This window comes from Protomyctophum parallelum (genome assembly GCF_964188405.1).
Source record: "Protomyctophum parallelum genome assembly, chromosome: 13".
In the NCBI taxonomy this organism is placed as follows: domain Eukaryota; kingdom Metazoa; phylum Chordata; class Actinopteri; order Myctophiformes; family Myctophidae; genus Protomyctophum; species Protomyctophum parallelum.
This window is the reverse complement of record NC_139708.1, coordinates 27,864,497-27,888,611: the sequence shown is the minus strand read 5'-3', so window position 1 is coordinate 27,888,611 and position 24,115 is coordinate 27,864,497.

Below are 24,115 nucleotides of genomic sequence, written 5' to 3'. Positions count from 1 at the left end.
ATTTTGGTGTTAGCATTACGTTATGCTTTAGCTATTGAAAAATAGCAGACCTACAAGCTCATAGCGCGCCTCCGAGTGTCAAAAATTGCACATAAACAAGCTCACACTATTAAATCCATAATACGACCTAAAAGCTGTCTGCAAGACTGGGGGAGTGACGCAAGGCACAAACAAATTTAGAAGAAAATGTGATTTATTGCTAAGGGCAATAGGATAACAAAATCTAACCAAAAGAAACAGGAAAGCATACAAATGCTGGGTGACCAAGTCCAAAACAATAAACCAATTAACACCACAATGCCCAAGAAAGTAAAAACGAATAAACTCCAGATCAAAACAAATTGCAATTCACATTAGGCATTTTGCAGACACTCTTATCCAGGGTGACGTACTGAAGCAGAGTTAGCAAAGTAAGAATGAACCCAAGTCAACAAACAACAGGGTATAAATAGTCACATAATTAGAGAGCAAATAGAACAATGTGTGCTTCAAAGAGGTCTCCCTACTCTTCCTAACTCAAAACAAGAGAACATGGGAATGGCACAAACAGCAGTACACTAATAAAAGCTTCCCAACACCTCCTACAGCATCTATAGGGAAAGGTATACACTGTACAGTATATCCATTCTTCATTTTCTGAAGTATGGACTTGAGGTTTCCCTGAAACATTCATATAGCCAGCTGCATGCGGGTTGGATGCCAAGATACTTAATACCCTTTTGGGGAACATTTGAACTTCCACTGATTAAAAAGAGTGCTGGGTAAAAAGCCTGACAGAGGCAAGATCTCAGATAAATACTATAACCTGAGAGTAAGGTGAAGGCCTTATCTTACTATTAATAGACTGTAGAGCACCGAGTCGGTAACTGTGGAAGTTGGAGATCCAACAGGCCAGGAGTCTGGGCAGCGGGCCAGTCCAGAGCCCGGGCAGAGGCCTTTTGTTCTGGACAACCGTTGATTCGACACTGGGCACTGGACTCCCTGTGGTGGTGTGGAACGTGCATGTCGAATTTGTTCTCGAGTTCAGACATACGTACAGAGACTTATTGCTTCCATTGACCCCCGACATTCTTCGAATTCCCCTGAGGGATGGTACTGATCTGCATCAATGGGCACCGGTTCGATGTCGGAGAGGGAGCCTGACAAACGACTACCACATCCAAGGAGGACTGTGACCTGCAGTCTCACCCTTCCACTGTGATGAGTTGTGTATAGGTAACACAGTGTGTAAATCAATAACCTATAACCTTCTCTCTGAGATGCACCATTCAGCACCATGGACAGTGCCAAGGCCAGAGAGCAGAAGAGACAGACATACAGTTATTTGCTGTGGGGATTTTACTGATTTAATATCGTTTTCTTTGTCAATTCATCACTGAGACGAGGCCTGTTCCAGCTGCGATGGCCATTTCAATTGAAATTGTCTCTGTCGGGTGGAAATGTCCAAAACTGTTACTTATCACGGTTCAAATTCAAAAACAACTTTTGATGCTTTCGTGTGACGATGTAGTATGATCAAGTATAGGGTGTTACTTTACGAAACAACACACGAGTTAGAATATGGAGATAGGAGGTTTCTGAAAACAAAATGAAACGTGGCATGGGCCGCCAGTCTTGACAAGCAACCTAATAGATTTCACTGATTCCACTACAACAACATCACAATCACAAGCTCACAAAATGTTGCAACGTGATGAAAATCCACCCGCTTCATTATCAACCTACCTATGTCCATCACTAGTATGTTCTTATCAAGACCATTAAATGCAGCCAGTATGGACAATTCCACATATTCCACTTAATATGCCTACTGCGAGTATAGGCGACTAGGAAATACCGAAGTGAAATGCTCCTGAATATGGCCGGTTAAGACTGATATGAGGTTAGGGGAATTATGTTTGGCCGGTTAAGACTGAGGTTAGGGTTAGATTTAGCCATTACGGTTAGTAATAGTTGGACAGCACGGCCAACACTATGGGCCATAGTGTTGGTCAGTGTTGGTCAGCCATAGTTTATGACTGACAACAACCTCAGTATGTGGAAAGGTCCATACTGCCTGCATTGAATGGAATTGATAACGGCTGATGGCATAGGCTACATTAAATACGGAGATAAGTTCTGAAACTGCTCAGAAAATTAGGAGAAAATGAGCCCCTGGGTGACCCTGTCACCAAAGTATATATAGCCTATAGAAGGACATATTAAAGCAGCATGATTTGTAACCCTCAGAGTGAGCTGTAGTCCCATCTGACTCATTATTTCATGTGTCTCTCTCTCTCTCTCTCTCCCCCTCCTCTCTCTCTCTCTCTCTCTCTCTCTAAGAGAGCTAATGTGATATAATGGTGTCAAGGGACGCAGGGGGAAAACAAAAATGCTCTCTGTGCACCAAAACATCACAGGGAAAACATGAGGTGGACCCCGAGCTGCTGCGGTCAGAATCCTGCCTTCCTGACACGTAAACTGTTACACTGATTGAGGACCACTTTTAGCATGCACGCACGCACGCGCACGCGCACATGCACACGCACACACACACACACACACACACACACACACACACACACACAACCTGCGGCTCTAGAGCCACATGTGGCTCTTATAGGCTCCCAGTTGCTACGGAAAATAAGTCAACTGTCAACTAAAACTAGACTAACACTAAAACATTCCAAGTGACTAAAATGTGACTGAAACTAAAGGAAAACTATTCATGAGACTCACTAAATCACTAAAACTAAAAATTTGCTGCCAAAAACGACACTGAGTGAAACGCCCGTCATATCCTCAGTAACTCAGAAGCGGCAGAACCACATCAACAAAATTCATCACTCGCAGATCCAACAGCGTGGGATGTTGACACATGCCTCCCCCTGTTAATCTTCGACACACAGACATCACACAAACAAAACGAAGACAAGGGATTCATGAGAATCAAAGCATGATCCACAGACAAGTAGCCTATGTTGTTAAATCCTCTGTTTACACGGCGTTCCAGCTAGGGAGCTAACCACAATACACCTGACCTCACATGCTGTGCCATAGACAGACAGACTATCTGAAATGCTTACATCCACTTGGATCTCGGAAGAAAACAAATCTCTGGATGCCGGGCATGGCATCGATTGCAAAGGTCAATTAATCTCGGTTTCTCTGGCCCGGTGCGGAACCAGTTAATAGCATTGTAAAAATAGAAAAGGCCTACAGTATGTGAAATTAATTCTGTGTCGCCAAGTGATCCACATGCTGTACAGTACAGGACTAATGTGCTCAGGTTTTCTTGTCCCAGTTCGAACTTTGGCTGCAGCATTTTGAATTAGCTGGAGCCTTCCTTCAGTCTTTTTGGGAAGTCCAGCAATATAGCCTAGTATACATGGATCTGCATTCATACTGTAATACTGTAACAACACAGAGGTTTCTAACCTGAACAAATCTGACCTTTATGATCTACTACTCTTGTATTGTTTAACTGTATTAAGTTATGGGACGATGTCTTTACAGTAAAGCAACTGACAAGCTGAGGTGTACAACTGAGAATAATGGTAGGATATATTGTGTTCCAGTAATGTACATGAATGTAATGTGGGAGCATATTATCATTTTGGAATAGTATGCATCTTTGGCATGAATTGTTTTCATTGACTGCACCAGCTTTTAAGTAATACAACCTTGGTGCAGATCAATCCCTTTTTGATCTGCCTCAAAAAAACTGCCTCAAATGTTTTATTTCCCAGCATGCGCAACCAACCATATATTATGCAAACAACCATCCACGCATCCTCTCAAACCTTCTGTCTCTTTAACTATTTCTCCCACTCTCTCAGCATCTTGGTCAACCATTCCTTCCATCTCTTTCCATTTGATTTGTCATCTCGTTTCATCCTTTCCTACATTATTTTGTCATCCTTACCTACACAATTTTCTCCTCCTTCCTTCCTTCCTTCCATCCATCCACCCCCACCCTTATCTCTCTCTCTGTCTGTCTGTCTCTCTCACTCCAGTATCTCCATCACTCTGATAATCAAACAAGCTGTCGTCCATCCTCCATGAGTGACATCACAAATCCATTAAGCAAAAACAACGCTAAACACTTTACCCCCCTCCATCCATCTCTGTCTCCATCCATTTGGCTTGTTGGTCTTCCCTCTGCTGTCATCATCACTCTTCCTTGAGCAACATTTCTGGTTACTTTGGCCAACAAGACAGGCTGTATATACGCATAATGGTGCAGCAGTTTGGAGTCTCTCATCTTTAGTCTCACCACAGGCCTCCACCTATTCCTCCGCACAGTGGAAACATAAATGGGCTGAAGCCTGCAGACGCCCACAGAACGGTACATTTTCAACAAGCGTTCCCCTGGGGGTACCGCTCCTGTCAAAACCACTTGTCCACATCTGTAGATATACTGTAAGTGAGTGGTTCTCAACCTTTTTATTTCAAGGACCCCAATTTGTTATGTGTAAGAAGGCCATGGACCCCCATAACTCTGAAGTGTACGAATGGAACCAATTTTCTGTTCCATTTGTCAGAGTTGCAGACCTGTAGGCCGTCAGTCATAGTCAGTACCATAGTCCTCGATTGTCATCCATAGTCAGTGATAGTCATACATAGTCATCGTAAGGGTCCATTTGGTTCCTAACTATCAATGATTTTGCTGCGGACCTGCTCAAGGACCCCTGGGGTATCCCCGGAGAACCACTTCCGTATAGAGGCAATCACACCGTGAAATCAATTCATGCTTCCACAAACAACCTCTGACAAAACACTGTCGGATCTGTCCTGCTGCGGTGAAATGCGGTAAACTTGACATTCCACACAGGTCGACAAACAGGAATTATTTGCAAATGCTGCTTGACGTGTAGCAATCGCACACAAACCTAAGAGAGGGGTATTCAAAGGCCATGCAGCTTTGAGCTGAACAAGAGTTATGTAATGCGTGCCGCTTCTTGTAGCCGGTTCTCTGCTGTCTGTCTCCAGGTACCACTCTTCCCTCCTCCTTACAGCTGCACTGATGGATCACACCAGTGTTCACTCATCTCATCAGGGCCTAAAAACCTGGGCCATTCGGCAGTGATAAGGCCTGACTCACACCTTCACAACAGATTGATGTATAGCTTGTTTACTGATGCAAGCTCGCAATGCATTTCCAATGGGAGTCACATGGTTTGACACAACATTTTTGTTCTATGAGGGGGAGGGGGGCAGTCGAAACACAGCCGAAAGCCGTACAACAAAAATGTTGTGTCAAACCACATATTCCATTGGAAATGCATTGGGGCGGCCATGACACTTACCCTTTCTTTACATCTAGCATGCATCAATGTTGTATGTTAGATCGAAAGGTGAAGCCATAGGCCTGACTCACACCTTCACAACAGATTGATGTATAGCTGATGCATGATACTTCTTTACTGATGCAAGCTCACAATGCGTTTCCAATGGGAGTCACATGGTTTGACACAAACTTTTGTTGTATGAGGGGGAGGGGGGCAGTCGAAAACACAGCCGAAAGTCGTACAACAAAAATGGTGTGTCAAACCATGTGACTTCCATTGGAAATGCATTGGGAGCTTGCATCAGTAAACAAGTCTCATAGTGGCGGCTGGCAGTGATTTTGGGTGGCGGGGCTATAAGACATCCATTATACTATATGCTACTAGTTCAACCTGCAGCAATAGCATCATATAGAGAGCGTCACAGTCCCACCCCCTTTCAGAACGACGAGTGGCCCAGGACATGAATCCCAATGCATTTTGCCCATAGGTTTTTCTTAAAGTATTTATTTAAAGACGGTTACGCCGCGAACAAAACCAACTCGGATCGTGACAATGAACACTATGTTTTGGGCCGATCAAATAATTTATAAGAAGAAAAACAAAACAAATAGTGTTGTCTCCTGCCTTTATTTTTCTTCTTTCTAATGATTTGATCGGCCCAAAATATTGTGTTCATTGTCATGATTTGTCACGATCCGAGTTGGCTTTGTCCGCGGCGTAACCGTCTTGAAATAAATACTTTAAGAAAAGCCTATGGGCAAAATGCATTGGGATTCATTTCCTGGGCCACTCGTCGTTCTGAAAGGGGGTGGGACTGCGACGCTCTATTCCAGATATCAAAGTACAGTAATGACACTACTACAGGCCTATACTTTGTTACAACAAGTGCTCCACAACAACAGAAGTGCATGCCCACAACAAACACTCCACTGAACATTGTTTGTATTTGTACAGATAGCTGCTCTTATACTGTCAGTGTCATTAACACTGCAGCCAGACCTAAGGGGAAAACCGTTTTGCACTGCGGACAGAGGAAGCTGTCCGCAGCTTCTTTTTAGACAGTTAGTGGATGGAGAAAATGCTCCACTTCCGCGGACACCTTGCGCGACGGCCAGATTCCCGGAAACGCTCTCCTCCGCGTCAGATGTAAGCTGCCGACAAGCATAAAAATGAAGAGTGTCACCCGGCAGTGATAGGCACTAGCCAATGGAACAGATGCAACCTGCAGCCCATCCACTGGGCGGGTTTTCACTTGTAGTTTTCTTCTTTCACGGAGTCAAACGCCCCCCTGGGAGGGAATTGTGAAGCCATGTCGAGGGATACAGGGAGACATCTGGGCAGTGGGCACCTCGAAGTAACATTCTGTCCAAATTGTTAACAAAACATTGAAAAATCGTCTGAAGAAATGTAAAGCAGTGGTTCTCATGTTTGCTTCAGATCACCCCTGTAATCTTTTCATCCATGGCACCCCTGGCTGAATTACATTGTCATTTACTGTAACCCTGATCCATGATGACATTGAAAATAACTTTATACTTTATAAAATAGCCCGTTCTCTTCAGCCTCCACAGCCCTTCTCATCATCATCATCCTCCTTCTCCGTGGTGGTCTAGTGGTTAGGATTCGGCGCTCTCACCGCCGCGGCCCGGGTTCGATTCCCGGTCAGGGAACACTGTTTTATGATGAATTCCTGTTCTGTTCTTTAACTATATAGAAGTGTCTATTTGTACGTCTCTAAATGTTTTGATGAATTGAACAATGTGGACCCTGTTGTAAACAAGTGTAATGCTTAATTGGGTCATCCACTCACAGTTAACAGTCTTTGTATTGAGTGTGTGCTTGAAATGTATTGTAATTCTGCAAACTGTTAATAAATATTTAAATCAATCAATCAAAAAACCCCTTCTCCTTCTCACCGCCACCAACACTAGTGTAGCCTCGGCCGGGAGGCGAACCCGGGTTCCCCGTTCCAATGGCACGTACGTTAACCAGTCGACTAAAGAGTCATGACTCGATAGCCAAGTAGCAACGCAGCACCGTATAGCCTACACTAGAATGCGCCTTTGTCTGTGTCAACATCTTGTCACTCTCACGCCCACTTCGCCAACCAAGAAATAGAGGACTACAGGCCATTAAATAGGCTTCCGTGTGCGTCTCCTCTCGGGACCGCCCAAAGCCCCGGAAGAAATCAAAGTGTCGGCTGCGGACAGCTTCCTCTGTCCGCAGCGCAAAACGGTTTTCCGCTTAGGTGTGGAAACGGGGTAATAATGACAGTACGCATGCACGCACGCACGCACACGCACACACACACACACACACACACACACACACACACACACTGAGCCGAGACGAATCAAACACACTCACACACACGCACGCTCGCGCAACTGGCGCAAACGGCACCGACCAAAATGGAATAATGCAAGCAACTTGCAAGGCACACACACACATGCACGCACGTGCGCACACACACGGCACCGAAACAACACTAACACACGCACACAAACACAGCCTCTCTCTGGGTAGGGGAGAGCCGCCAAGGATGTAACATTTTGCACGTTTCATTTTTTTACTCAGAGATCCGTTTATCTACACATGTAATATTTTCAGGCAACGGACCTACACATGTCTGCTACCATAAACCACTTCAAGTTATTTTTTTTATAAAACAGGTCGGGAGTTATTAAACCGAACGTGGACGCTGTTCCAGTGTTACAATTGCTGCGCATGTCGGATTAATTGTAACGGCATGCATGATAAATGTAACAACGCTAAAAAACATCATTAAACATATCGTTTTCAGCTTAAAGCAATTATATTTCATTGAAGCAACTCCTTAGCATTGTTTTCATACCATGGATGTGATAAGAAAATGTATCAAAAATAAGGGAAATATTAAATAGTGTGTACGAGTAGGGTGTACGAGTTTGGGCTTTTTTTTTGGTCAGAAATACATCATCATCATCATACTATAATTCACCGAATGTCTGTGTGTGTGAGTGAGTGAGTGAGTGAGTGTGTGTCCGACCGCATTTTATCTCCTCATTATCTCCTCACTGCCTGCACCAATCGCTCTTTTCACACAGGCATTGACCATATGAATATGGAGGGCGTGACGGAGCCCTTTTTTCGATTTGACACATTAATGATTATTAATTAATTTATTAGTGAATTAAAAACGCACCCGGGTGCAGTACCCCCCGCAGCCACAGGGCGGCAAAACTCCAAGTGAATTGCATTTTGGGACCATCACTGATTAATACTGGGACACAGTTTTCCGCGTAACTTGAGTTGTTTCGCCCGCAGTTACAGATCTCATCTTTCCTGCACCTAATGTGAAACATTGAACAGCACGGCCACGATCACAACGGAATGATTATCTATCGGCCTGGCTCTGTTGGATCACTTGATATAACTTTTAACCAAACGTGGGTGAAACAGCGTGCAGCCGCGCACGTAAAGACTGCACGTGCACACGCACATGGAGTGGACGGATTGATTGATATACAAAAACAACCCTTGCTTAGCACCTCGCTAAAAGCGTGTGCGCAGGCTACTCTGAGGTGGGCACCCACTGTCGTTATATTGGAACCTTCTGCCCTTGCCTGGCTGGATTTGTGTGTGTGTGTGTGTGTGTGTGCGTGCGTGTGTGTGCAGACTACTTTCGCTGTGAGCGTGTGTGTAAACTACTTAAGCTGTGTGTGCGCACGTGCGTATGTGTGCGCGTGCGTCATCGCGTGGCCGTTTTCAGTTCGCTATAAACACAACACGAGATACAACTGTCTTGAACATAAGCCACACACACACACACACACACACACACAGCGTGAAGTGGCTACAGCCCACGCTCCGGTGAAAACAGCTAATCTACAAGCTCACAACATCACAGGTTGCAAAAGCCATGAGTTCTCGCAAGCCAAAGCTCACAATTGAGACCGTTATGGACGCAAATCCACCTGCAAATTGGATCTCTGCGACTGTCCATAACTCCATATATAGGTGCATGTCAAACTGGGGGTACTTGATACTTTTCAAATGGGGCTCTGTGGGCTAATAAGTGTAAATGCTGCGGTCCTTGCTTTTGCCATGAAAACGTTTCCCTACCATGTATTTGTAAGAATACTTTCATGTTATACTGCTGTTTTTATTCATAAAAACACACACACACACACACACACACACACACACACACACACACACACACACACACACACACACACACACATATATTATACAAGTTGAAATATACCAGAACGGGTAAGGACTAGTTGATTAAACAAACGTTTGATTTATTGAGTTGTACAATGTTATACAACCCTACAATAATTTTAGAATACACTACACAATACAATACAATTTTAGAACATATAATATTGGCCAATATGTCAACTGTGTAAATATGACCTATAATGGTATTGAATGGAGCCGGCGTGTGTTACAATTGATCCACTTTAGCAAGTTTTCTTTGCCGTTGCTTACAGACCAGAATGAACGTGCATTCCGTCTAAACACGATGCAAACTAATGAAGAACATAAGCATGAAGACATCCATGTGGATTTTTATTCACCAACATCAAAGAAAAAAATTGTAGCACACATATACTCCAGGTGTAAAAATTTTGCTTTTTGAGAAAAATCTGTTTTTCGCCAATGGCTCCCCGTGGGATGAAGGTAAACACTTCAAACTTCCTGGGCACGTAGAGTACGTTGCTGTACACATACTGACGCGATGGCGTCATGGTGGCGTTGACCAATCAAGAGATAACGTCCATGTTACAACCGTGAAGCGTTACAACTTTGGCGGCTCTCCCCTACTGCCACACCATAGCCTAAAAGATTTTGCGCAGCCGACAGTCTCGGCTGACGGCAGCCGAAAAACCGGGTTTTTAGACAGGTTTTAGACTATAGTAAATTTCATCTGGCCACAAAACATCACGAGATCTACTGAATGTGTCAAACTGACATTGAGCCTATGACACACATAGTGTGGCTTCCCCCCAGTAGGCTACCTTCACATTCAGTAGATCCTGTGATTTATTTGTGGCCAGATGTAATTTCCTGGGGTTTATTAGGGCTATAGTAAATAATAAAAAAATAAATCTCCATAATATTTTGTAAAAAAATACATATTTAGCACCATGCTCGAATGCCCCCGCCCCCCTGTACAAAACAGCTAAAATCCCTAAAACGAAAGAAAGCAGCAAATGGAAAAAAAATAACACTCATCTTTTACTTTCTCTAATAACAACCTACAACATGAACCTTGGTTGAAAAAAACTAAAGTTGTCCTTTAACGATAAATTAAGCAGACCACAATACCTTTCTGTGGGTCCGGTGTGTGGTCAGCTCACTCAGCTGTCTGCCCCAAGCAAGAATTTCAAACTCACAAAACATATTTTGTCTCCTTTCCTTTTGTTATATCCTAAATGGACTATATGCTCCCAGTCTCTTAACTTCATTTTCCACTCCACGGACACGGGACAAAACGGATTATAAAGTAAATAATAAACTTATTTCATTTAAAATACTTCCACCGCCATTCTTTCACATAAAACAAACGACAAACGAGAAGGTGCTGTTTGATTGGTCAATAGCCAATGACCTCACGGTCTGAGGCGGGCATTAGGGCTGAGCACAGCCCTCTATTGGCTCTGGGGCTGAGAGATTTTAGCCCCAATGGACCAAGCAGGCGTGTCTTGGCAGCTGTCAATCATTTAACGCAATGAAAGCCAATGGAAGCCTTTTGGGCTGTAAAAAATCAGCCCATTTTGACCTATTTTGTGTTTTTCTTGTAACTATTTGATGCTGTTGCTGCTTTAGATTATACCAGAATATAAAAATATCTATTCTAAAACATTTTAATAATAATTTCTCATCTTTACTCCATAGGATGGGGGGGGGGGGGGGGCTGAGCCCCCCTTGCCCATTGATACGAGCCACCATGCATCAATGTTGTATGCTAGATCGAAAGGTGTGACTCAGGCCTTACACAACCACGGAGTTCGAGTTGTCTAGCATTTTCCCCTTTCTTTATGTTTGTATGTTTTGTTGTATTGCTTTTACACTGTGCCATTATTTCATACAGAAGGATGGTCTTCCTGCTTTCTTTGTCGCACCTCCAACGGTGCCATGGCGGACCATGCATGGCAGGGGCTAAACAAAATAAAATAAAATCGAAACGACACTAGCCCAGAACACGGAACCTGATTGCAGCTTTCAACAAGTATCATGCCATGGCAGAGGCAAAATAGGCTAAAATAGGCAGGTAGATAAAAGATAAAAATAGTAAAATGGTGCTCCTGGGTCAATCAGGATGAGACATCAATTGAAAAAAGGCGGAGATCGGGGCACACAGAGTAGTTAAAAGCGTAGAATAATCTTTATTGAACCAACATGTTTGGACCTATTCCGGTCTTCATCAGGGCTGATGAAGACTGTATAGAATAAAGATAGAATAAAGATTATTCTCCTTTAAATCTCCGATCTCCGCCTTTTTTCAAGTATCATGCCATGTCGGGGACACAAACCCAAGAACAGCTTCAAACCCCACATAGTTTGTTAATGTATATAGAAAGCCTTTACGTTTAATTATTGTCTCCACCAGCCGAAGGCATGGGGGAGAGTATGTTTTGCACTCCGTCCGTCCGTCCGTGTGTCCGTCCGTCCGTCCGTCCGTGAGCAGCTAATCTCGGCCACCGTTAACCCGGTCGATGCCAAATTTTGCACACACACTCCCTGGATGCCAACCATGAACCTCTGCCCCAAACTTTCCAGAACGGCCTGTTATAGCGCCACCAGGAGGCCGCTTTGTGCAAAACAAGCTTTTGCACAGTACACCTACAGATTTTGTCCAAACATCACGCAAATTGGTACACAGTCTCTCTAGAGCCATTCAACCAAACCGGTCTTTCAGATTTCTCAGACTCCATCCTGATTGGTTAAGATTGGCTTCCAAAATTCACAGGAGTGCTCAGTTTCAAACAAAATGCTGCAAATCATGAACACATCGCGTGATTTCCGTGAAATTGTGCACCCACATTCCCCCGAGCCTCAAGGTGGCGCTATAACTGGCCGAAAAGTGTTTTTACCTCTGACTGCACGGATCTGTGGATAACTTTGTATGCCAACTCCCTAGAGGCCAAGGAAAAACCTTTGTCTGGAATTTTTCACATCTGCTCTTTATAGCGCCACCAGGAGGCCGACATATGTAAAACACAATCCTTCAGATTTTATCCAAATTTCACGCAAATCGGTACACATCATCTCCATAGTCATGTGATCAAGACAGGTTTGTTTGATTTCTCATATTCCATCCTGATTGGCCACGATTGGCTCCTACAGTTTTCAGGAGTAGCAATTGGCCACAACTCCTCAACGCAGCGTCCGATTGCCATGAAACTGTCCCACTAGGCTGAGGAAGAATCCTGGTGGAGACCTGTGCCGATTGGCACTTTATCTAGTTCTATATATTTTTTTGCTGTTGTGAACAAATAACCCTTCAAAGGCAGAAATGCCTACTTTGGAAGACGATAGTATGACGTCTCTCAATATTACCAGAGTTTGATTGAAGTAATCTATTCATTGGCGATTAGAAATTTATAGCAAATTATGAGGGTCCCATATGGTTTTCATATGGGCTAACTGGGCACGGGTTGGAAGTGGGCAGGCCCATGTCGGTCCCACATGGGATCTGTATTATGGGCTAACTGGGACCACCCACTTTGAACAGCTGTAAACCTGTGGTGTATTGAATCTCAATCTGATCAATGTTTCTTTTGTCACAAGCCTTCGTTGTTCTTTGACTGTGTGACATTTAAGAGAAAGGCACAGTAATTGCCTTTAACACAACCAGAGGTTGTGGCTGGGGTTAATTAACAGGTTGAAAAGCGGTTTGTAAAGCTAGTCCTTATTCTGCCTTTGCATTGTTCAATTTTCTCATTTATTTTAGTAAAGGTTGCACAAAAATCTGTATTCAGGTGGGTAGTATATAGAAACAGATCTCATTGTATAGCAGATTTAGTTAACCTTAAAATCCATTGTCATTCATTTGAAACAACTGCATAATAGGAATAAGATACTATTGGCGCATAGAGTGCGATTTGCAGGGGAAGTAAAGTAAATTAACACTGAGGTTGGTTGTGTAAATTAATCTGATGTGCACAATGGAACACCCATTATCCCACCGAGGTTCGTGGAAGCACGTTTGTGATCGCTTTGGAGACTTCCTCACAGTCACTTTAATCTCATAAAAAGACGCATGCGGCAACTCAATTACCGCTTGAAATATAGTCGCTAACAATAACACTGAGCTGGCAGTGAATCTCAAATGCATGTGCCTTTATAGTGTACTTATGGAGGAGTAGCCAATATAATATACTGTGTTTGAGCGGGGAAAAAATGAAAAACTTGACCCTATTCTGTCTTCAAAGAGCCTTCTTATGGCAGGGATCTATTGTGTGAGAGGACCATGGAGAGGAAGGTATGGGATAGTGAGCTAAAGCACAGCACTTTGATCTCTTTCTTCTAATAATTCAGACCCATTTCTTCCACCCTGCTCTTCCATGGAGGAAGAGTTTAACCACTTCTAGCATCCTAATTATTCTCGGTGGTGGAAAAAGCACTAAAATGTTATCAATACTAACGGAGTACTTGTACTCCGTTACAAGTAATTAAGTACCGAAGTAAAAGTACAACAATTATCGGCATTAAGATGTACTTAAAGTACTAAAAGTAAAAGTACTCATATTGCAGAATGTCCCAGATTTCACAAGTTCAAAATGTGTACAAAATCTGTTGTACTTTAGCCGATCTACAAGCTCTCAATGCGTCGCCATCGCGGCACATTGTGAGCTTGTAGATCGGCTATTTTGTTTTCTCATGTTTTCCAATCAAAATTTAAATCTCCAAAGTAAGTAGTACTGTAACTAAAGTTTTTAAATAATTGTAGTGGAGTAAAAGTATTTTTTTTGGCTCTGAAGTGTAGTGGAGTAGAAGTAAAACTACTGAAAACGGCTGAGGTTTGGATATTCGGTGTACCGGGGGAAAAAGAGCAGACCAAGTAGAGCTCAAACCCCAGTACACCAACTATTAGTTCATTGTGTAATATTGAGGGCTTAAGTGGCGTGCGTGTGTGTACTGTATATTATGCGGAATGTGCGCACATGTGCGAAGAGGAAAGATATAGCTTCAAAGATTCCCTCTGGGAAGATATAAGAGGCCCAATACAGAACAATCCATGGCCAAACACTCACAGACACATGATGTATCACGTACATGCCTGCACTACAGTAACCTACACACTGTACTTTACAGGACGCATGCACACACACACACACACACACACACACACGCTCGCGCGCACACACACACGCACGTGCACGAGGGATGGAGAGGAGCTGACCGTGCCAATTGTTTGTCTGTAACAATCAAATGGGGGGTGATTTGGTGAGGAGCGAGGGAGAGAATGGAGAACGACAAAATAAGCGAGTGCCCTTTTCTCTCGTCCCGCTCTCCCCGCTTTCTCTCATCTGGCCGCGCCACGCAAGAGGAATGATCTGTCACCGCCTTTTTGTCGAGCACACACGCACACGCACACACACGCACACGCACACACACACACACACACACACACACACACACACACACACACACACACACACACACACACACACACAGTGCACGCACAGATTCCCCTGTCTGCATCATACTGGTTGGCCCACACAAGTGCTGATACTGGCTGATCTAAAAGGAATGACACCCTCGATTCAATTACCCAACCTTCCTCTATCCGAAGAGGTTTCTACCTTTTCCTGTCGCCCATGGTGTATTCACGCGCATCGCACGCACGCACGCACATAAACCTAACAAAGCCAAGCTCAATGTCGATCCCTGGACATGAAGCTAGTTTGTAGCAGGGACTTTCCCCCTATATCCAACCCTTAATGCTGAGTGCCAAGCCAAGCAGGGAGCCATAGATTAGCTCCAATTATTGCAGTCTTTGGTATGACTCGGTCTGGGATTCGAACCCTGACCTCCCAATCTCAGGACGGACACACTAACTAAACCGGCTTCCAGTGGAATCATGGGTCAGTCTGTCCAGGCTAACCACGCGCTTTTAATGTTATCAACCCATAATCACCAGTCTGTTCCTATCGGGACCGTGCAATGGAGCCAATTATGGACATTTCCACATACTGCCTATACCGCAAGTACTCCGAGTAGACTTACAAGGCCGGTTAAGACTGATATGTGGTTAGGGGACTCAAGTGGCCGGTAAATGGTAAATGGTGCATTTATATAGCGCCTTTATCCAAGGCGCTTTACATAGCATTCAGCCATTCACCCATTCATACACCGATGGCTGCGGAAACCATGCAAGGCACCAACCAGCACATCAGGAGCAATTAGGGGTTCAGAGTGTTGCTCAAGGACACTTCGACACTAACTCTGGGGGAGCCCGGGATCGAACTGGCAACCTTACAGTTACCATCCAGCCACTCTACCCCTGAGCCACCACCGCCTGAGGTAAGACTGAGGTTAGATGTAGGGTTACGGTTAGTAATAGTCGGACAACGCAACCAACGCCACTTCGGACAATGGCTAACAACAATGTCAATATGTGTAAAATGTCCATACTGGCTGCATTGAATGGTGTTGATAAGGGCTGATGACGGAGATTAAATCATCTGATAACATCCAAAGCCGGCTATAGTCATACGATTATTCAAGGAGACGCAGATCCACCATAGCTAATGTGTGTCTCTTTACTACATTCAGCAGTCCTGTTGGTATAGTAAAGACATCTTTACATTCAACAGTCCTGTTGGTATAGTAAAGGCATCTTTACATTCAACAGTCCTGTTGGTATAGTAAAGACATCTTTACATTCAACAGTCCTGTTGGTATAGTAAAGGCATCTTTACATTCAGTAGTCCTGTTGGTATAGTAAAGACATCTTTACATTCAGTAGTCCTGTTGGTATAGTAAAGACATCTTTACATTCAGCAGTCCTGTTGGTATAGTAAAGACATCTTTACATTCAACAGTCCTGTTGGTATAGTAAAGACATCTTTACATTCAGTAGTCCTGTTGGTATAGTAAAGGCATCTTTACATTCAGTAGTTCTGTTGGTATAGTAAAGACATCTTTACATTCAGTAGTCCTGTTGGTATAGTAAAGACATCTTTACATTCAGTAGTCCTGTTGGTATAGTAAAGACATCTTTACATTCAGTAGTCCTGTTGGTATAGTAAAGGCATCTTTACATTCAACAGTCCTGTTGGTATAGTAAAGACATCTTTACATTCAGTAGTCCTGTTGGTATAGTAAAGGCATCTTTACATTCAACAGTCCTGTTGGTATAGTAAAGACATCTTTACATTCAGTAGTCCTGTTGGTATAGTAAAGACATCTTTACATTCAGTAGTCCTGTTGGTATAGTAAAGACATCTTTACATTCAGTAGTTCTGTTGGTATAGTAAAGGCATCTTTACATTCAGTAGTCCTGTTGGTATAGTAAAGACATCTTTACATTCAGCAGTCCTGTTCGTATAGTAAAGACATCTTTACATTCAGTAGTCCTGTTGGTATAGTAAAGGCATCTTTACATTCAGTAGTCCTGTTGGTATAGTAAAGACATCTTTACATTCAACAGTCCTGTTCGTATAGTAAAGACATCTTTACATTCAGTAGTCCTGTTGGTATAGTAAAGGCATCTTTACATTCAGTAGTTCTGTTGGTATAGTAAAGGCATCTTTACATTCAGTAGTCCTGTTGGTATAGTAAAGGCATCTTTACATTCAGTAGTCCTGTTGGTATAGTAAAGGCATCTTTACATTCAGTAGTCCTGTTGGTATAGTAAAGACATCTTTACATTCAGTAGTCCTGTTGGTATAGTAAAGACATCTTTACATTCAGTAGTTCTGTTGGTATAGTAAAGGCATCTTTACATTCAGTAGTCCTGTTGGTATAGTAAAGGCATCTTTACATTCAGTAGTCCTGTTGGTATAGTAAAGGCATCTTTACATTCAGTAGTCCTGTTGGTATAGTAAAGACATCTTTACATTCAGTAGTCCTGTTGGTATAGTAAAGGCATCTTTACATTCAGTAGTCCTGTTGGTATAGTAAAGGCATCTTTACATTCAACAGTCCTGTTGGTATAGTAAAGACATCTTTACATTCAGTAGTCCTGTTGGTATAGTAAAGACATCTTTACATTCAGTAGTCCTGTTGGTATAGTAAAGACATCTTTACATTCAACAGTCCTGTTGGTATAGTAAAGACATCTTTACATTCAGCAGTCCTGTTGGTATAGTAAAGACATCTTTACATTCAGTAGTTCTGTTGGTATAGTAAAGGCATCTTTACATTCAGTAGTCCTGTTGGTATAGTAAAGGCATCTTTACATTCAGTAGTCCTGTTGGTATAGTAAAGGCATCTTTACATTCAACAGTCCTGTTGGTATAGTAAAGACATCTTTACATTCAACAGTCCTGTTGGTATAGTAAAGACATCTTTACATTCAACAGTCCTGTTGGTATAGTAAAGGCATCTTTACATTCAGTAGTCCTGTTGGTATAGTAAAGACATCTTTACATTCAACAGTCCTGTTGGTATAGTAAAGACATCTTTACATTCAACAGTCCTGTTGGTATAGTAAAGACATCTTTACATTCAGTAGTCCTGTTGGTATAGTAAAGACATCTTTACATTCAACAGTCCTGTTGGTATAGTAAAGACATCTTTACATTCAGTAGTCCTGTTGGTATAGTAAAGGCATCTTTACATTCAACAGTCCTGTTGGTAGAGTGAAGGCATCTTTCACATACAAAGGGGAAGGGGGAGAAAGACAGAGAGCGAAACGAGGAGGGAAACGGAGAAGTCGTAGAAGAATAATGCGTGGTCATTACAGCCTTTACCATGATCATCAGATGGCATTGCATGTGCTGTCAATCATTCCTCAGCCCGAGCAGGGTGCTGGGTGACCTCCGGGGGCCAGTGTCACGAGAAACAGGGGAGTAAACAAACCATTGAACATCTAAATTGCTCTCAATTAGAGCAGAGCCAGGACAATAGCAGGAACACAAAGCCATTTAGATTCAAAATCAGACCATGATGTGGTCTTAGGTTGACACCAATGGGCTTGACGGGTGTACTTAATCCCCTCAAAGGTAATCACACTTTAAGCATTGACTTCTCCAGTAACCTTACCTCAGAGGTGACTACAGTAGGTTAGACTAGGCATAGCCCTGTGCCATTATTGTACAGTTGTGTAAGTTGTGTAGTCCTAAACATATCGTAAAATAGTAAATACCTTTGGCGAAAGAGGCGTAGATTGTCTTTATACTGTACTGATTATAGTTTTATTTGCATTGCACAGATTGTACTGGTTGCACGGTTTGACACAGACATTTCCTTTATTTTGGGGCGAGATACTCATGGGAGGAACCCTTTTATATAATGTTGTTCTTTATTGATGGCGCTTCCAATTACTTCTCATTTTTATTCTAACCTTGTATCCGATACTTTCCTATACTCTGTATCTGTAACTTATCCATCTATCCATCCATACATCCGTCAGATATATAAGATTATCTTAAACCGGACATTCTGGTAAATATCAAATATAGACCAGGGAGTGCGTGTGCAGAGTTTGACATTGGCCGGGCCAACGGTGCCGGAGATAAGCTGGACACGGCGCGGAGACACAGATGGACGGACGGACGGACGGACGGACTGCAAAACATCTCTCCCCATGCCTAATAAGGGAGGCTTAAAGTTGGATCTTTGAACCGTTCACACTATTCTAGTATTCTTGCCAGATAATCGCTCCTGATCAGGCTGCAGTTCCTGCCTCAAAATCACCGCGATTATCCTGTAGTGTGATCTGGGTTAAAATAATTAAAAAATGTATTTTCACCTGAAAAAAAGCGCTGTGGGTCACATCACGTACTGTAACATAAATAATAATAATCATACGCTTACCTGTTGGTTCCAAGTTGACAGGTAGGTATAGGAGAAATGCAATCCAATATTGGAGAGGAGAGCCAGCGGATGCTCAGCAAAGAGAAGTGCTGCAAGTTACTTTTGTTAAAACACAATCATTGAAACAATGTTGTAGAAATAATAAACCTCTGTAGGTTGCCATCTCAGCGAGTAACTCCAAAACATGACATTTCAATGATTTGACAAGGATAGAATACTAAGCACATCTAAAGGCTCATACATAGTGACGTCACGAGCCGCGGTGAAGAGCAAACCACCGCCACCGCTCCAGCCCTTCTCTCTGTTTTTACTCACCACCGCTCAACGTTATTTCAGCTCCGGTGGTCACCTCACAACCAATAATCCAGACTATGAATAGGCCTTAAGTGAGCACATAACTGGACTCCTAAAAACCAACCAATAATCCAGACTATGAATAGGCCTTAAGTGAGCACATAACTGGACTCCTAAAAACCCTTGCCTTGCATACGCCGTAGAACGGCACACAGATGCACAGATCGGTGACCCAAAAGGATCCACCGGGCTGTTTTTGTCGGCAAATTTAGCTCGCGTGGACTGTTTGAATCGGGATCCGCTCGTAATTCCGACTATGTGGCTTTGCGTGCGGTTAGGGACAGGCTTACTAATGGGTCGGAATAATGACGCTCACGACCCAGCCTGGGGCAGCCTGCGGGTACAAAATACAATTGACAAATTCAAGGATACAACACGCCTAAAGGTAATTCATTTTGTTATTAAGGTAACACTAGGGTTTTTGCTCCTTATTTTCTCTCTCTCTGTCATCCAGTGGTATCTCCAGTCATCTCAGTCCTCTAGCACTTCCTGACACTCTATAAATCCACATACGTAGGTGTGTGATGCCCTGCATGATCAATGCTTGTGTGTTGGCTCCTATATAGCACAAGTTTGCTAGCCGAGCTCCCGGTGTTGACAGCACAGGCCAGACATGCGGGACGCATACTCCAGTTTTGAGGGGCACTAGCCCCTCCCATTAGTGTAGATTTTCATTTTACACAAACATTACATTCCCATTGACAATTAATGGAGAATTTTACGTCATAGTGTCTGAGCAAATAGGCATAGTGTCTATTCTACGTCATGATGATGTACGATGATAGGAGTGCCCCTCACTTCACACGGGTGTGATTTTTGGGTGATAACCTACTCACTGTGGTGGTTGGGAAAGCTACAACATGACGTCACGGAGCCGCGGTGAGTCACGTGACTCACCGCTCACCCCAGCACATCTGTCTGGGGTGAGCGGACCCCAGCGGCCCGCTTCATGCTCACGGCCGCCATCTTCTCACTCACCCTCGGTAGCGACCCATTATGTTCATCCTGGCTGACGTAGTACTGCATGTATAGCATTCTGCTCTAGCACCCATCCAGGGGAGGCATACTTTGGTCCGACATATCATTGGTTCGAAGGAGCATTGGTCCGACTCCGGAGAGGGTTAGGTTTAGGTGTGCTGCCCGTGCTTGTTTCGGCGGGAAGGTATACTGGGGCTCCTTGTTTGTGTGCTTCACTTCCTTGGGATACTGTTGCCATGTCTGCTTATTATAAGCAACCTTATTGGCTTGTTTTTCTGTAAAGTCGCTTGTAAATAAATTATTGGTAGTTGCTGGTTGTGTTTGTTTTCTTTTTGGCTTGTTTCTAATGTGTACAGTATAGTTGCTTATTTGGGCTTGCTTCCTAATGTTGTTTAAACCAGTGGTTCCCACATTTCATCACATCAAGGAACCTCAGATTAATCTAGATCCATCTAAAAACTATTTTGTGCCATTTTTGTTTAAATGATTTAAAAATGTTCAAAATATTTCAATTTATTCTCAATATGTTTTTAAACAACCTCACAATGTGTCGATGTGAGCTTGTAGATCTGCTATTTTCATGTGGGCTTGTTTTCGTAGGCCTGGGCACTTGTTTCTCTTGCAAAACTGACAAAACAGCAAGAGGAAGAGGATGTTATGCACGGTTACAAGGACTATTAAAAGAGGACAGGACGCGAAGACGGTGCATACGGTGGACTCCATGTTGCTCCCTGGAAGGAAAGAAACATGCCAGTTGAGACCAAGGAAGTTGAACGCGGAAGTGTTGGCTGCATATAGCCCATTGCTCATGTTTCTTTCCTTCCAGGGAGCAACATGGAGTCCACCGTACGGTGATCGCTTCCTGTCGTCTTTTAATAGTCCTTGATGGGTTATAGGAAACAGGTCAATAGGAAAACAGACTCTACAGTCGCTTAGAGGAATCCAAGCTTGATTTGGTGGGTGAGGTTGGAATTCTACACACTGGCCATGCTATTTAGATCCCTCGATGCGAGTGTTTTCACTATATGCAGCCAGCTGCAGCATATAGTCGTCAGAGAAATATATAGCATTGTACAGTACGTTGAACATTGATGCTTCTGAACAATATTTTTTTTCCAGTAACTCTTCAATGTATACAGTACATCTCTGCTGTCGGGAAGAAACCACTTAACTCCAAAAATTCAGGAAATTAAAAAATATATATATATTTTTTTTCTTCTGAAAATGTATACCGTATATTTTTAAAACAAAGCAATCATGCCTCATCAAAGTTGGTATTGCGACTTCATATAATTGAGAGTGGGAGAGGTGGTGGAGTTAGCTGCTTTAGCAGACAGTTTGAAGGTCCAATGGAGTTAAGAGGTTTTGTCCGAAGCACTTTTTACTACTTTTCATTGGTTCAATTTGTTTTTAACCAACACACAGACGTAAAGGATGTTCAATAGCCTTGATTTATGCCAACAAATACACAAATAAAAAGATTCCGATACTATTGGCATGGAACCCGGGCGGTGTATTTGTCGGCACGCGAGGCCATAAGCATGGCAGCTGCTCACCTGGCGCCTGCCTCACTCGGGCACGCATCGCAATCCTCATGGCCTCGCTGTAGGTGCGCCTATGGTCCTGCTAAACCGTCTTGGCTGACATCCAGGTGAAACAACCGTACGTCTCTCTAGAGAGACTCCCTCTATACAGCACCGTGTCAAAATGGAGTCCCGTTTATATACACGATAGGCCGGGGGACAAGTAGGTTGACAAGGATATGTCAAATCCCTCCTCAAAGACGGGGATATAGCATAGTGTGCAGTTAAAACCTTCTGCTGGAAGCCACCATTGCGGCAGCAGAATACAGAATACGACGACTGTGGCGTCTCCACCTGCTAAACTCCTTGCTATAAGGTGACAACTCCTTGCTCAGGAGAACAACTTCAGCTTAATTGCGGCAGGTTGTTACTGCACGCGTGCTCATGTTGAATGTTGACAGGACAGCAGGCCTTGTGAATGGTGAGGTTTTATTCTAGTCGCTCTACAGAGAGAGAGAAAATAAATAAATAAACCAAATAAAATGAAATAAACAGTGCCACTGTACAGAAGAGCTCCTGTGAAATTCACACAAAAAATAATGTTTTTTTTTTTCTTTTTTCTCTTTATCATTTCTTTATGATGATGTATTTCAGTATGAATTTACAAGCGATGTATACAGGTGTAATTTCTAAATATATTCAAAATAGTTTCCCTTAAAAGTCTTTGAGGAAGTGTTAGTTCTCTTTTTTTCTTCTTTAAAAAAGAAAATAAAGGAATAAATAAATAAAACATACGCGCTATTCTTACAGCAAATAATAAAGAAAAGTCTTGTATCTTTGGAGGGATAGCAGACTCAAAGTAGAGGGTTGCTCTGTTTTGTTTGTTTTTTTGTGTCTTTTTTGTTTAGTTTTTTTTTGCATGTTTATAGCGTCTTTACATTTGTTGTACTGACTAAAGGTGAAGGAGAAGGAAGAGAGAAGCAGAGCTGGTGATACAATAATTCTCACCTGCCATTGGAGGAAGAAGAGCAAGTACACGCCCCCCCGCACCTCTGGCTTAAGCCTAATTCACACTTAGTTGTGCGACGGGTGTCTCTCGCCCAGAGAAAACGGCCTCCACCCACAAGCTGACGGCGCTGCCGCGGAACGCGGCGGCGCGCCGTCAGCTTGTGGACGTGACGCCGCGCCTCGGCCGTCCGTCGTGCGACGGAGCATAAATTAGGCTCTTAATGAACCAAGCCCTGACCCCTGACCCTGCACGACCCCCAGTCATTGGACGAAAACCTCTGGCCTGATAAATGACCCGACTCTTCCGAGCCAATGAATGGAAGCCTGCACCGCCGGGGTCAAAGCATCGCTTTCTCTCCCCTAAACAGCAGCATCATCATTAATCATCATCATCATCATCATCGTCATCATCATCGTCGTCATCATTGTGTTCAACATAGATCACTTTTTTATCTCATTGTATATGTATATATTCACACCTGGTTACAACGCAGTGATCATAACATCGTTAACAAAAAGAACAAACCAATGGGGAGGGTGGGGGGAGGGGGGAAGAAAAAACAAACAATGGAAAAAACATTAAAATCGTTACATCTGGGGTTGCATGCCATCACCTCATTATTTATCATTTAATGTAATTAAAATACTTTTTTTGCCATTAGAAAGAGCAGGGATGTCGCCGCAAAGATTTATTTTTGCGTCTGTCTGTAATTGTGTGGTGTGTGTGTGTGTGTGTGTGTGTGTGTGCGTGCGTGCCTGGGTGCGTGCATGTGTGTGTGTGTGTGTGTGCGTGTGCGTGTGTGTGTGTGTGTGTGTGCGTGCATGAGAACATAAAACAGCGTCAGTATACATGACAGTTCTTCAAAAGTAGAACAAGTACAACAAATCATCATGAGTTCATGAAACGTACGTGTTCTGGTGCCTCATGATATATTTATATATAATAATATATTTTTTTTTACATGTGCATATTGCTTACTTGTCAGCTCACGCAAGCAG